Source organism: Scyliorhinus canicula, chromosome 6 (assembly GCF_902713615.1).
Source record: "Scyliorhinus canicula chromosome 6, sScyCan1.1, whole genome shotgun sequence".
NCBI lineage: Eukaryota > Metazoa > Chordata > Chondrichthyes > Carcharhiniformes > Scyliorhinidae > Scyliorhinus > Scyliorhinus canicula.
Window position 1 is genome coordinate 145,332,583 of NC_052151.1, and position 11,025 is coordinate 145,343,607.

Consider the following 11,025-nt stretch of genomic DNA (forward strand, 5'->3'; position numbering starts at 1 on the left):
GGGTGCCAACCCTGCCCTGGGCCTCGGCCAGCACCTGCACAGAGTGTCCCAGGCCTTGGACATGTTGATCCACAGCCGCAGCCCTTGCCCCAGCGCCTCCACCGCGGACACCGCTCAACGTTGGCCTAGGTTACACACATGTTCGGCAGCACCTTCTGCTCCTGAACGCAGTTGGATGCTCACCGACAACCCCTAATGTAGTCCCTGGCTTTGCGACTGCATCTCCACGATCGCCGGGCTTGTCCGTTCCAAAGGCCGAGACCAATCTGGACAGCAGCTAGTTCCTGGGGTCGGCCTGGCCTCCGACCGTCCGCCCCCTCAGGAGTTCCTACCTCAACCTGATGTACCGGTTCAGCTGTGTGGTGCACAACAGATAGTGTCCCAGGAGCCTCTTCACTAAAGTGCCCTAAAGAGGTGAGTGTCTCCCGGATGGTGGAGGGTGTTGGAGACAGCTGTGACGGAAAATCTGTGTCAACATTGGACTCGAACTCTGGGGTCTCCTGAGTCTCGGGCAGAGAGCTGGTGCTCGAGCCGCTCTCCCCGTCGCTGCTCGATTCACGGGGGGGGGGGGCCTCCGGCTGTGGTACTGGCTGGGGGCGAGGGACACCAGATGGACCCGCCCTATCACTAGCAGGTCCTGCAAGACACAAGACAAGTCGAATGATTAGACCACGGGCCGGGGGTGGTGGGGATGGTTCGGGGTGAGGGTGGTGTTGGGTGGGGGGGACGGGGTGTTGGTGTTGACCGACGTGTCACGGGGAACCAGAACTCAACAGGGTTTCACTTTCTCACCCGCGGCCAAACTCCACCCGGGGACCGCCCTTTCCTCTGGCCGCCGACCACATCCAGGGCTCTGATCTGCCACGGTGACAGGCCGCAGGTCTGGCAGTTCCTCCGAGATTTCTCCGATTCACAATGTTATGAGCGACCTTCTCCTGGGGGAGTGGGGAAGCAGAAAATGACAGTGTTAGACAGTCCGACGCATGCAGCCAGGGGTTGGGTGGCTGGTAGCCTCAGTGGCCAGGGCACCCGGCCATGGTGGCCAGTATGGATGCTGGCATGTGGTGCAGGGTGGGGGTTCTGCAGCCTTCCAGGTGTAGAGCGGGCAGTCGGGTTACGGATGTGTGGGATGGGGGTTGATGCCAGGGGCACAGTGCTGCCTACCCGTCCTAGCCTTGCTGAGGAGGTTGTGCAGTTTTTTTTACAGCACTGCTGGCCGGTTCAGACGGTATTGCTCACCGCTGACCGTCTCTGCCACCTGCGCCCAGGCACGGCAACTGGCAGCCTCCTTCCCGGGCCAGGGTACAGGGTCAACCGCCTCTCCTCCACCACATCCAGGAGGGGCTCCAGATCAGCATCGGTGAATCTTGGGACCGCTCTCTGCACTGCCATCTTGTTGGCTGAGCTGGTGTGTGTGGGGAGTGAAGTGTCACTCCCCACACACACACTGCAACTTGTCAGCCTCCTGCGTTTCAATCTCACACCCGGCGAATCCGGCACCACTTCTCATTGGAATCGATTATGTTCTACGTGGTGGAGGTGCTAACCCATTAACAGTAGCTGAATTGTTCCAGGTGCAACGCCAGTTTGCTGACGTGGAACTCCACAAATCCTGTGCCTGGATCATACACTTTGTCTCAGGAACAGAGAATCCCGTGCATAACTGTTTTTTTTCCCAATATAGTTGATTGAGGTAGCAGATATCTTGCACTTGGAAAGTTGCTAATTCACAGTTCATCAAATTTCCTTTCAGATTTGGGTCCTCTGGATTATATCAAGCCTGCTCCCTGCTGCATGGAACCTAACTCGCACCAAGTCCTGGTCATTCCTAACCCCATTCTCGCAGATCTCCACTGGTTACCAGTAAGCAATGCCTTCATTTTAAATGATCATCCATGTTGCCAAATCCCTCCATTGCTTCACTCCTCCCTATTTCTGTCACCTCCTACAGCCCCATAACCCTCTGAGTTATCTGTAATCCTTCGATTATAACTTCTCGTGCATCCCTGATTATAATCAATCCACCAGAAGCAATCACACCCCAGTGGCAGAGGCTGTAGGTTCCAAAATTATCTCTCTAAATCTTTCCATCTCATTAACCCTCTTTTCTCCTCTAAAATGCTCCTTAAAACCTACCTTGATTATCAAGATTTTGGTCATCTGCTCTGATATCTCTTTCAATGGATTGGTGTTTGATAATGTTCCTGTAAAGCACTTTGAGACATGTTCATCTCATGAGAGATGCTACATCAAAATAAGTTGCTGTTCATAGAATCCTCGAATTCCTACAGTGCAGAAAGAGGCCATTTGGTCCATCGAGTCTGTACTGACCCTCCGAAAGAGAATCCTGCCCTTCTCCATTCCTCCATCCACCCCGCCCTATCTCCGTAACCCCGTAATCTAACCTGTAAATCCTTGGACACTGAGCAGCAATTTAGCATGGCCAATCCACCTAACCTTGCATCCTTGGACTGTGGGAGGAAACCGGAGCACCCGGAGGAATCCCACGCATTGGGGAGAACATACAAACTCCACACAGCCACCCAAGGCTGGAATTGAACCCGGGTACCTGGCGCTGTGAGTCACCTGTGCTTAGCACTGTGCCATCGTGCCACCCCATTGCTGCTGCTTCCGCTGTAAAATCACTAACTTATCACCTTGGTGGGATAGATTTCCATACCAGGCACACTGTAGATGGAGGGATGTAGTCTGTCTGTGAATCCCATTTGCTGGTCTGGCCTAGTTTGTTATTGCTGACAGATTGTTAATTCAGACAGCCAACCGGCTGATGGTCATGCAGTATTATTAGGGATTCAGTTGACATTGCCAGGGAGTCGCATCAGAAAGTTTTAATTTGGAGGAAAGTACAGAATACAAAAATGCACATGCCTAATGCAGTGTTTTTAAGTAATACAATGATTCCAATAGGTTCAGCTGCTTAATATTCATTGCCTGTTAAGAAAATGTATGTCAGTGGTAAAAATTAATCTCTCTTAATGTGAATGTGGAGTTATTTCCCCATTATTATTGTCAGTACGTCACTGTTTTCATGATTCAGAGAGCATTTTCTTTCGTGTGCCCTTTCACTAATCAGCTTCTATATTTACCATCTCTCATGATTTTATTCCTGTCTCTCATGCTATTCCATTTCTGTTTTCCTCACCTCTCATCACTCAACACTATTGGTTCTTTCACCTTTCAGCTGCTGCCTTTCTGTCTCTTTGTTGAGACATATCTAGAATCTTATTCACTTATATTCACCTTCCCACACTGAGCCTATTAGGAGGTATCAGAACCGAAGTCCATTCTCCTTTATTTTGAAAATTCAATATTAAAATCAACTCCTTCATCCATTGTATTGCCTTCACCTTGGGGCCTATGCCATGGCCTTTTGCCAGTGGGAGCAGGATGGCAGCAGGCTCCATAGAAAGGCAGAGGGTGGGGTTACAAGACTATCTATCTATCTATCTATCTATCTATCTCTCTCTCTCTCTCTCTCTCGTTCTCTCTTCCTTTTTCAACTTTCCTCATGTTACATGGGATCACTCCGATTCTGGTTGATCACTCTTCATACCAACCACTCTTCTCTGGATTTGGCAGATTTTACTGCTGGATGCCCTTCCTGTCACTAACACTTCCCATTTATCTGGGCTGGGAATTAGCACCAATACATATTGGCTTCCCAATAGGAAAAAAACTGATCGGACCTGCATCCTTATTTCCCAGTTTTTATTGGTGTTCCATTTTAAGGTGTACAAGGCCAGTTGGGACCAGTATTCCTATTTCCCTGTTTTTACCTTCTGGGGTTCCGCACCAGTGACTGGATTCTTCCATGGCCAACAAGTCCTGGAGAAGGACTCAAACCCAGGACCTTGCAACTCAGAGGCAGGAGTATGACCATCAGCAGCATTTGGGCTCTCTCCCTCATATGCCCAGGAATACTATTCATTGCTATGTATGACATTGGACTCCAGCTTGATGTAGGACTGCTTATGCAAAGGCCCCAACTAAAAAGCAGAGTGACCATACTCAGAGGGAAAACAACAACAATTTATATGTATATAGCATCTTTAAGATGTCCCAAGGTGCTTCATAGAGGCCTGATAAGACAAAATATAACACTGAGTCACATAAGGAAATATTACGGCAGAAGACCAAAAGCAATTGGTCAAAGGGGTTTTAAGGAGATCCTTAAAGGAAGACAGCAAGGTGAATCAGTGAGGGAATTACAACGCTTCGGCCTAGGCAGCTGAAGGCGTGATCATCAATGGTAGAGCAATTAAACTCAGAGATTCTCAAGAGGGCTGGATTAGAGGAGATTACAGAGTTGGACCATGGAGGGATTTGAAAAAAATATGAGAATTTTAAACTCACATCGTTAATTAATCAGAAACCAGAGTAGGTCAGCGACATAGCGGAAATGGGTCAATGAGATTTCTTATGAGTTAGGACGCATGCAGCAAAGCTTTGGATGATTTTGTGAGACAGAGAGTAGAATGTGGAAGGCTGGCCAGGAGTGTGTCAGAATTGTCAAGGCTGAAGGTAACCAAAGGCACAGATGATGGCTCCAGCAATAAAACAGATGAGGCAGGGGCAGAGTTGAGTAATGTCACAGAAATGGAAATAGGCGGTAGTGATGAATAGGCGGTATTTATGATTGGAAACTCATCTTGGGGTCAAATATGACATCAAGATATCAAACACCCTGGGTCAGCCTGAGACAGTTGCCATGGGGAAGGAGGGAATTAGTGGTAAGAGAGCAGAGTTTGTGATGCGGAACATTATTTAATTGGAGGAAATTTCTGCCCCACTAGTACTGGAGGCTGGATAAGCTGTCTGCCAATTTAGAGGCAGTGGAGGGATCGAGTGAGATAAAGTTTGTAGGCTTACGTGTGAAAACTGATGTGCTTTGCGGTAAAGCTGCCAAGGGACAGCACTGCAAACAGGAAATAGGAACAGGCCAAGGACAGGTACTTGAGTGACACCAGGGATAATGGTGTATGAGTGGGAAGAGAAGCGTTAATGGGTTCGACGGAAGGCAAGCATCCAGCAGAGGGCAGCAGAGCAGAGCTTCTGATTGGCTGTTCCGGGGAGATTTGCATACGTGCAGTGCGGTCAGTGTAAGTTGAAGGTGCACCTGCATCAGTGACCCGAGGAGTTCGACGGAAGGCAAGCATCCAGCAGAGGGCAGCAGAGCAGAGCTTCTGATTGGCTGTTCCGGGGAGATTTGCATACGTGCAGTGCGGTCAGCGTAAGTTGAAGGTGGTTTGTGAAGGGGCTGTTCTCGAGTGACAGCTTTACCCGAAACACTACTTACGTAGTGTCTCCCACCCATCCTCCTCCTCTAACCAAAAAAAAAGTTCTGTCCATTGGATTGCTAAACTAACAAGTTTTTTATTTTTATTTTTCAGTAGTTGGGAAGTTAGTTCAGTGGGAATGGAGGCTAGGGCAGTTGAATGTTCCTCCTGCAGAATGTGGGAGGAAAGGGTCACCTCTAGTGTCCCTTCTGACTACATCTGCGGGAAGTGCACCCAACTCCAGCTCCTCGAGAGCCGCGTTAGGTACCTGGAGCTGGAGCTGGATGAACTTCGGATCATTCGGGAGGCGGAGGAGGTTATTGAGAGGAGTTATAGGGAGGTAGTCACACCTCAGGTAAAAGAAGAAGGTAGATGGGTTACCGTCAGGGGAGGGAGAGGGAACTGGCAGGCTGTGCAGGGATCCCCTGTGGTCGTTCCCCTCTATAACAAGTATACCGTTTTGGATACTGTTGCGGGGGACGACTTACCAGGGGTCAGCAATAGGGCACAGGTCTCTGGCACAGAGTCTGTCCCTGTTGCTCAGAAGGGAAGGGAGAAGAGGAACAGAGCACTTGTCATTGGGGACTCCATAGTTAGAGGAACAGACAGGAGGTTCTGTGGGAACGAAAGAGACTCACGGTTGGTGTGTTGCCTCCCAGGTGCCAGGGTTCGTGATGTCTCTGATCGTGTTTTTGGGATACTTAAGTGGGAGGGGGAGCAGCACCAAGTCGTGGTCCACATAGGTACCAACGACATAGGTAGGAAGAGAGATGGGAATTTGAGACAGAAATTCAGGGAGCTAGGGTGGAAGCTGAGAGCTAGAACAAACAGAGTTGTTATCTCTGGGTTGTTACCCGTGCCATGTGCTAGCGAAGTGAGAAATAAGGAGAGAGAGGAGTTGAACACGTGGCTACAGGGATGGTGCAGGAGGGAGGGTTTTGGTTTCCTGGATAATTGGGGCTCATTCTGGGGTAGGTGGGACCTCTACAAACAGGATGGTCTTCACCTGAACCAGAGGGGTACCAATATCCTGGGGGGGAGATTTGCTAGTGCTCTTCGGGGGGGGTTTAAACTAATTCAGCAGGAGGATGGGAACCTAAATTGTAGTCCCAGTGTACAGGATGTTGAGAGTGAGTAGTGAGGTCAGGGATAGGGTTAAAAGTTCGAAAGAGGGCACTGGCAAGCAGGACGCTGGTTTGAAGTGTGTCTACTTCAACGCCAGGAGCATCCGGAATAAGGTGCGTGAGCGTGCAGCATGGGTTGGTACAGGGATCTCGATGTTGTGGCGATTTCGGAGACATGGGTAGAGCAAGGACAGGAATGGTTGTTGCAGGTTCCAGGATTTAGATGTTTCTGTAAGAACAGAGAAGATGGTAAAAGAGGGGGGGGTGTGGCATTGTTAATCAAGGAAAGTATTACGGTGGTAGAAAGGACGCTTGAGGACTCGTCTACTGAGGTAGTATGGGCCAAGGGTAGGAACAGTAGAGGAGAGGTCACCCTGTTGGGAGTTGTCTATAGACCTCCGAATAGTTCCAGAGATGTAGAGGAAAGGATTGCAAAGATGATTCTCGACAGGAGCGAGAGTAACAGGGTAGTTGTTATGGGGGACTTTAACTTTCCAAATATTGACTGGAAATACTATAGTTCGAGTACTATAGATGGGTCAGTTTTTGTGCAGTGTGTGCAGGAGGGTTTTCTGACACAGTATGTAGACAGGCCAACAAGGGGCGAGGCCACATTGGATTTGGTACTGGGTAATGAACCCGGCCAGGTGTTAGATTTAGATGTAGGTGAGCACTTTGGTGATAGTGATCACAACTCGGTTATGTTTACTTTAGCAATGGGCAGGGATAGGTATATACCGCAAGGCAAGAATTATAGCTGGGGGAAAGGCAATTATGATGCTATTCGGCAAGATTTAGGATGTATAGGATGGGGAAGGAAACTGCAGGGGATGGGTACAATCGAAATGTGGAGCTTTTTCAAGGAACAGCTACTGCGTGTCCTTGATAAGTATGTACCTGTCAGGCAGGGAGGAAGTTGTCGAGCAAGGGAACCGTGGGTTACTAAGGAAGTTGAAGCACTTGTCAAGAGGAAGAAGAAGGCTTATGTTAGGATGAGACATGAAGGCTCAGTTAGGGCACTTGAGAGTTACAAGTTAGCCAGGAAGGACCTAAAGGGAGAGTTAAGAAGAGCGAGGAGAGGACACGAAAAGTCGTTGGCGGATAGGATCAAGGAAAACCCTAAGGCTTTCTATAGGTATATCAGGAACAAAAGAATGACTAGAGTAAGATTAGGGCCAATCAAGGATAGTAGTGGAAAGTTGTGTGTGGAATCAGAGGAGATAGGGGAAGCGTTAAATGGATATTTTTCGTCAGTGTTTACACTGGAGAAAGACAATGTTGTCGAGGAGAACACTCAGGTTCAGTCGACCAGGCTAGATGGAATTGAGGTTCAAAAGGAGGAGGTGTTAGCAATTTTGGAAAATGTCAAGATAGATAAGTCCCCTGGGCCAGATGGGATTTATCCTAGGATTCTCTGGGAAGCCAGGGAGGAGATTGCAGAGCCTTTGTCCTTGATCTTTATGTCGTCTTTGTCGACAGGAATAGTGCCGGAAGACTGGAGGATAGCAAATGTTGTCCCCTTGTTCAAGAAGGGGAGTAGAGACAACCCTGGTAATTATAGACCTGTGAGCCTTACTTCGGTTGTGGCTAAAATGTTGGAAAAGGTTATAAGAGATAGGGTTTATAATCATCTTGAAAAGAACAAGTTGATTAGCGATAGTCAACACGGTTTTGTGAAGGGTAGGTCATGCCTCACAAACCTTATTGAGTTTTTTGAGAAGGTGACCAAACAGGTGGATCAGGGTAAAGCTGTTGATGTGGTGTATATGGATTTCAGTAAGGCGTTTAATAAGGTTCCCCACGGTAGGCTATTGCAGAAAATAAGGAAGTATGGAATTGAAGGTGATTTAGCGGTTTGGATCAGTAATTGGCTAGCTGAAAGAAGACAGAGGGTGGTGGTTGATGGCAAATGTTCATCCTGGAGTTCAGTTACTAATGGTGTACCGCAAGGATCTGTTTTGGGGCCACTGCTGTTTGTCATTTTTATAAATGACCTGGAAGAGGGTGTAGAAGGATGGGTTAGTAAATTTGCAGATGACACGAAGGTCGGTGGAGTTGTGGATAGTGCTGAAGGATGTTATAGGATACAGAGGGACATAGATAAGCTGCAGAGCTGGGCTGAGAGGTGGCAGATGGAGTTTAATGCGGAAAAGTGTGAGGTGGTTCACTTTGGAAGGAGTAACAGGAATGCAGAGTACTGGGCTAATGGCAAGATTCTTGGTAGTGTAGATGAACAGAGAGATCTCGGCATCCAGGTACATAAATCCCTGAAAGTTGCCACCCAGGTTAATAGGGCTGTTAAGAAGGCATATGGTGTGCTAGCCTTTATAAGCAGGGGGATTGAGTTTCGGAACCACAAGGTCATGCTGCAGCTGTACATAACTCTGGTGCGGCCGCACCTGGAGTACTGCGTGCAGTTCTGGTCACCACATTATAGGAAGGATGTGGAAGCTTTGGAAAGGGTTCAGAGGAGTTTTACTAGGATGTTGCCTGGTATGGAGGGAAGGTCTTACGAGGAAAGACTGAGGGAATTGAGGTTGTTTTCGTTAGAGAGGAGAAGGCTGAGAGGTGACTTAATAGAGACATATAAGATAGTCAGAGGGTTAGATAGGGTGGACAGTGAGAGTCTTTTTCCTCGGATGGTGATGACCAACACGAGGGGACATAGCTTTAAATTGAGGGGTGATAGATAAAGGACAGATGTCAGAGGCAGTTTCTTTACTCAGAGAGTAGTAGGGGTGTGGAACGCCCTGCCTGCAACAGTAGTAGACTCGCCAACTTTAAGGGCATTTAAGTAGTCACTGGCTAGACATATGGATGAAAATGGAATAGTGTAGGTCAGATAGGCTTCAGATGGTTTCACAGGTCGGCGCAACATCGAGGGCCGAAGGGCCCGTACTGCGCTGTAATGTTCTATGTTCTATGTTCTAAGCCATGAATGGGGATTCCCTGGCTACGGGAGTGAAATGGATTTGAGACTGACAACACAGAAATATCAAGATGATCAAAAGACGTAATGGTGACATTTTAGAATTGTATTGCTTTTGAAAACTTATTTCTGAACCTGCTGTATTAGTTCATAACATATGATTATTTGAATGACCGATGGAATTACATCCGACAAAAATTGGCATAAGTGAAAGTGCAATTCCGTAATATGGCAGTTAATTAATCATTAGGAAAGGAAGAACCAGTGCCTTTTACAATCCCAGGATACCCAAAACACATTCCAGACAACTACAGACTTGTGTTTTTCTAAAGTATACTCATTGTTACAGTGTGGGAAATATGGCAGCCAACTTGCGCACAGCAAGCTGCCAGAAACAACAAGGCGATAATGACCTGATTTTCTGTTTCAGATGTTGTTTGAGGGTTAGGTAGGCCAGGACATCAGGGGAGCTTTTGTCCGAATAGCGCCAAGTGATCTTTCACGTCCACCTGAGATAGGAGATGGGTCTTGAACCTCAGCTGAAAAGCAGCACTTCCAACTCAACCAAGATCAAAATACTTTTTGCTGCACCTTGGTACACGTGACAATAAACAAAAATCCAAAATCCAAATGTGCTCAAGTATCTAGAAGAGAACTTGAACATACAATTGTCTGGTTGAGAGACAAGGTGCCGCCATCTGAGCCAAGGCTGATACCGCCTGCCACCTTTTCTGTGGTGATATGCATCACTGTAAATACACAGGGGGTTACTGTAGATACACTAAGACCCTGTAAATACACAAGGGGTTAATTTAAATACACTGGGACTAAATAAACACTAGAGGGAGCACCAGAGACATCATGACACACACGCATTTAACCAATAGGTCAGTAAGATAGGACACAACCAATGGGCAGTCAAGACACACCCAGAGGTGACACTATCACAAGGGGGCTACCCATATAAAAGGACAGCGCACATATGCTCTTTCTCTTTCCGTCGGTGACACTCAGAGACACAGGGGCAGATCAGGAAAGCATCACACCCACTGCATGGATCTGAGCATCCTGGTTAGTTAGATATAGTTACTGTAATTAGATTAGCAAGAGAGTCAAACCCAAGTAGGAGAATTGTTAACTGTTCAATAAATGTGTTAAACCTATCTCCAAGTCTGAACCTTCCTTTCTCAGAGTTTACATCAAGGAAGCAGCTTATGCTACGTGAAGAAGCATAACACAACATGGTACCTAGGAGTGACCTGTTGAATCCCTATAGTTCAACTAAATAAATCAGCAACACCACCCAGGCAAGATGTTCGAGATTCGGGTTCCACAGCAGCTCAGGTACCAAGGCAATCTCAGTGAAAACTGGCGTGCGTTCAGGCAGAGATTCAAGATCTACCTGGTAGCGTCCGACCTAGATGGCATGGCGGATGCAGAGAAAATAAAGCTTCTACTCACCATCGCGGGTGGAAAAGCAGCAGAAATCTTCGAGACCTTCAAATACTCAAAGGGGCAAAACAAGATCGACTTCCAGGCAGTCCTGGACAAATTCCAAGAATTCTGCGAGCAAGACACAAGAAAAAGCAGTAAACTGAGCCAAGGCTGACACCGCTTTCCACCTTTTCCAAGAGGAGCAATGAAGGCTCTGAGATTGTTAGTTTCTACCAGAAAT

The 11,025-nt window shown here is 47.6% G+C and overlaps 1 long non-coding RNA gene across 1 annotated transcript in view; it reads left to right on the forward strand.

The window, feature by feature from the left end:
- The window catches only part of LOC119966837, a 28,768-nt gene extending 18,037 nt beyond the window's left edge, over nucleotides 1-10,731 (forward strand). The window contains exons 2-3 of the long non-coding RNA XR_005460851.1: nucleotides 1,754-1,863; nucleotides 10,542-10,731. This is a non-coding gene — a long non-coding RNA (uncharacterized LOC119966837). The remainder of the gene's footprint in view (nucleotides 1-1,753; nucleotides 1,864-10,541) is intronic.
- The last annotated feature ends 294 nt before the right edge of the window (nucleotides 10,732-11,025 follow it).